Raw genomic sequence first — 5,086 nt, 5'->3', positions numbered from 1 at the left:
TGATATGATGTATGTTGTGTTTTCCTCTAGTGGTGTTATGTGAACGTCGACTACATAACACTTCACCATATTTGGGCCTAGAGGAAGGCATTGGGGAGTAGTTAGTAGATGATGGGTTGCTGGAGTGACAGAAGCTTAAACCCCAGTCTATGCGTTGCTTCGTAAGGGGCTGATTTGGATCCACTAGTTTAATGCTATGGTTAGACGTTGTCTTAATTCTTCTTACATAGTTGCGGATGCTTGCAAGAGGGGTTAATCATAAGTGGGATGCTTGTACAAGTAAGGGCAGTACCCAAGCGCCGGTCCACCCACATATCAAACTATCAAAGTAACGAACGCGAATCATATGAACATGATGAAACTAGCATGACAGAAATTCCCATGTGTCCTCGGGAGCGTTTTTCCTCCTATAAGACTTTGTTCAGGCTTGTCCCTTGCTGCAAAAGGGATTGGGCCACTTGCTGCACCATTGCTACTACTTGTTACTTGTTACTTTTCGCTTGCTACGTTTCACCTCACTACACCATCACTTGTTACCGCTACTTTCAGTGCTTGCAGTTATTACCTTGCTGAAAACCGTTTATCAGAGCCTTCTGCTCCTCGTTGGGTTTGCCACTCTTACTTGTCGAAAGGACTACGATTGATCCCCTATACTTGTGGGTCATCAAGACTCTTTTCTCGCGCCGTTGCCGGGGAGTGAAGTGCCTTTGGTAAGTGGAAATTGGTAAGGAAACATTTATATACTGTGCTGAAATTTATTGTCACTTGTCACTATGGAAACTGTTCCTTTGGGGAGTTTATTCGGGGTATCTTCACCACAAACGGAAGCACGACGAGTTGTTCCTCAACCTGAGGTACCTACTGAAAATATCTTCTATGAAATTCCTTCGGTATGCTTGAGAAACTGCTGGCTAATCCTTTCACAGGAGATGGATCTTCACATCCATACTTGCATCTAATCTATGTAGATGAAGTTTGTGGTTTATTTAAGCTTGCAGGTTTGCCCGAGGATGAGGTAAATAAGAAAGTATTTCCTTTATCTTTGAAGGATAAGGCGTTGACATGGTATAGGCTATGTGATGATACTGGATCATGGGACTACAATCGGTTGAAATTGTAATTTCATCAATAGTTTTATCCTATGCATTTAGTACATCGTGATCGGAATTATATTTATAACTTTTGGCCTCGTGGTAGGGAAAGCATAGCTCGAGCTTGGGGGAGGCTTAAATCAATGCTATATTCATGCCCCAATCATGAGCACTCGAGAGAAATTATCACTCAAAACTTTTATGCTCGGCTTTCTCATGAAGATCGTACCATGCTTCACACTTCTTGTACCGGTTCTTTTATGAAGAAGGATATTGACCACAAGTGGAATTTATTGGAAAGAATCAAACGTAACTCTGAAGATTGGGAGATGGAGGAAGGTAAGGAGTCAGGTATGAATTTCCAGTTTGATTGCGTTAAATCTTTTGTTGAGACAAACACTTCTAGAGATTTTAGTGCTAAGTATGGACTTGACTCTGAGATAGTAGCTTCTCTATGTGAATCTTTTGCTGCTCATGTTGATCTTCCCAAAGAGAAGTGGTTTAAGTATCATCCTCCCGTAGAAAGCAACATAGTCAAAACCAGTCTAGTTGAGGAGAAAGTCATTGCTTTTAGTGATCCTGTTGTTCCTTGTGCCTACGTTGAGAAACCACCATACCCTGCTAGGATAAAGGATTATTCTAAAGCTCCAACTGGGATACGTAGGGGTTACATTAGACCACTTGCACCCCCTGAGGATATTAGAGTTGAACCTAGTGTTGCTATTATCAAAGATCTCTTAGCCGAAGATGTAGACGGGCATGTTATCAAATTCTGTGGGGACTCTGCTAGAATTGCTAAACCTCACGTGAAAGACAAATACGGACCTATAGTTGGCCTGCCCGTTGTTTCTGTCAAGATAGGAGATCACTGTTACCATGGTTTATGTGATATGGGAGGTAGTGTTAGTGCAATACCCCGTTCTCTATATGATTAAATCAAAGATGAGATTGCACCTGTTGAGCTAGAACCCATTGATGTCACTATTACGCTAGCTAATAGAGACACTATCTGTCCTCTGGGAATTGTGAGAGACGTAGAAGTTCTGTGTGGTAAGACGAAGTATCCTACTGATTTCCTTATCCTTGGTACTACACAAGATAGCTTTTGTCCCATCATATTTGGTAGACCCTTTATCAACACTGTCAATGCTCACATTGATTGCATTAAGCAGACTGTCACTGTTAGTTTTGAGGGTGTGTCTCATGAATTTAACTTCTCCAAGTTTGGAAGACAACCCCATGAAAAAGAGTCGTCTGGTAAGGATGAAATCATTGCTCTTGCCTCTATTGTCATACCTCCTACGGATCCTTTAGAGCAATATCTGGTTGAGCATGAAAATGATATGCATATGGAGGAGCGAGATCAGATAGATAAAATTGTCTTAGAACAATATCCTATTCTCAAGAATAATCTGCCTGTTGAACTGCTTGGGGATCCTCCCCCACCAAAGGGTGATCCTGTGTTCGAGCTTAAACAGTTTCCTGATACTCTTAAGTATGCCTATCTTGATGAGAAGGAGATATACCTTGTTATTATTAGTGCTCTCCTCTCAGAGCACGAAGAGAAGAAGTTACTAAGAACTCTGAGGAAGCACCGTGCTGCTATTGGATATACTCTTGATGATCTTAAGGGTATAAGTCCCACTCTATGTCAGCACAAGATTAAAACCGATCCTGATTCTAAACCAGTTGTTGATCATCAAAGGAGATTAAATCCTAAGATGAAAGAGGTCGTTAGAAAAGAAATATTAAAGCTTCTCGAAGCAGGAATCATTTATCCTATTGCTCATAGTGATTGGGTAAGTCCAGTACATTGCGTACCTAAGAAGGGAGGTATCACCGTCGTTCCTAATGATAAGGATGAATTAATCCCACAAAGGATTATTACTGGCTATAGGATGGTGATAGACTTCCGGAAACTGAACAAGGCAACTAGGAAAGACCATTATCCTTTGTCGTTTATCGACCAAATGCTAGAAAGGCTATCCAAACACACACACTTCTGCTTTCTAGACGGTTATTCAGGTTTCTCGCCAATACCTGTTGCACAATCTGATCGGGAGAAAACCACTTTCACCTGCCCTTCGGTACCTTTGCTTATAGACGTATGCCTTTTGGCTTATACAATGCACCTGCCACCTTTCAAAGATGTATGATGGCTATATTCTCTGACTTTTGTGAAAAGATTGTACAGGTTTTCATGGATGACTTCTCCGTTTACGGGTCTTCCTTTGATGATTGCCTCAGCAACCTTGATCGAGTCTTACAGAGATGCAAAGATACCAACCTCGTCTTGAATTGGGAGAAGTGCCACTTTATGGTTAATGAAGGCATCGTCTTAGGACGCAAAATTTCTGAAAGAGGCATTGAAGTTGATAAGGCTAAGGTTGATGCAATTGACAAAATGCCTTGCCCCACAGATATCAGAGGTATACGAAGTTTCCTAGGTTATGTTGGTTTCTATAGAAGGTTCATTAAAGACTTCTCTAAGATTTCTAGGCCTCTTACCAACCTCTTGCAGAAGGATGTTCCTTTTGTTTTTGATGAGGATTGTGAGGAAGCCTTCGAAATACTTAAGAAGGCTTTGATAACCGCACCTATTGTTCAACCACCTGACTGGAACCTGCCCTTTGAAATCATGTGTGATGATAGTGATTATGTTGTTGGTGCTGTTCTAGGACAAAGAGTTGACAAGAAGTTGAATGTCATTCACTACGCTAGTAAAACTCTAGACAGTGCCCAAAGAAACTATGCCACTACGGAGAAGGAATTTTTAGCAGTCGTGCTTGCATGTGAAAAGTTCAGATCTTATATAGTTGACTCCGAAGTCACTATTCACTCTGATCATGCTGCTATTAAGTACCTTATGGAGAAGAAGGACGCTAACCCTAGGCTGATCAGATGGGTTCTCCTGCTACAGGAATTTGATTTGCACGTCGTTGATCGAAAGGGTGCTGATAACCCTGTAGGAGATAACTTGTCTAGGCTGGAGAATGTCCTTGATGACCCATGACCTATTGATGACAGCTTTCCTGATGAGCAATTAAATGTCATCCGCACTTCACATAGTGCACCGTGGTATGCTGATTACGCAAACTATATCGTAGCCAAATACATACCACCCAGTTTCACCTATCAGCAAAAGAAGAAATTCTTCTTTGATTTGAGACACTACTTTTGGGACGATCCTCACCTTTATAAGGAAGGAGTAGATGGTGTTATTAGATGTGTGTGCCTGAACATGAACAGGGACAGATCTTGCAGAAGTGCCATTCCGAAGCCTACGGAGGACACCATGCTGGAGATAGAACTGCTCATAAGGTATTGCAATCAGGTTTCTATTGGCCCACTCTCTTCAGGGATGCCCGTAAGTTTGTCTTGTCTTGTGACAAATGCCAAAGAATAGGGAACATAAGTAAGCGTCAGGAAATGCCTATGAACTATTCACTCGTCATTGAACCATTCGATGTCTGGGGCTTTGATTATATGGGACCCTTCCCGAGTTCCAATGGGTACACTCACATCTTAGCTGCTGTGGATTACGTCACTCAGTGGGTAGAAGCTATCCCCACTAAAAATGCTGATCACCACACCTCTATTAAGATGCTTAAAGAAGTCATTTTCCCAAGATTTGGAGTCCCTAGATATTTGATGACTCATGGCGGTTCACATTTCATTCATGGTGTTTTCCGCAAGATGCTCGCTAAGTATGATGTAAACCATAGAGTTGCATCTCCTTATCATCCTCAGTCTAGTGGTCAAGTGGAGTTGAGTAATAGGGAGATCAAATTGATCCTACAAAAGACCGTCAATAGATCTTGAAAGAATTGGTCTAGCAAACTTGACGATCCACTATGGGCTTATAGGACTGCTTATAAGAATCCCATGGGCATGTCGCCGTATAAAATGGTTTACGATAAGGCCTGTCATTTACCTCTTGAGCTGGAACACAAAGCTTATTGGGCAATCAAAGAGCTCAACTTTGATTTCAAACT

Source organism: Hordeum vulgare, chromosome 3H (assembly GCF_904849725.1).
Source record: "Hordeum vulgare subsp. vulgare chromosome 3H, MorexV3_pseudomolecules_assembly, whole genome shotgun sequence".
NCBI lineage: Eukaryota > Viridiplantae > Streptophyta > Magnoliopsida > Poales > Poaceae > Hordeum > Hordeum vulgare.
This window is presented reverse-complemented; position numbering follows the sequence as displayed.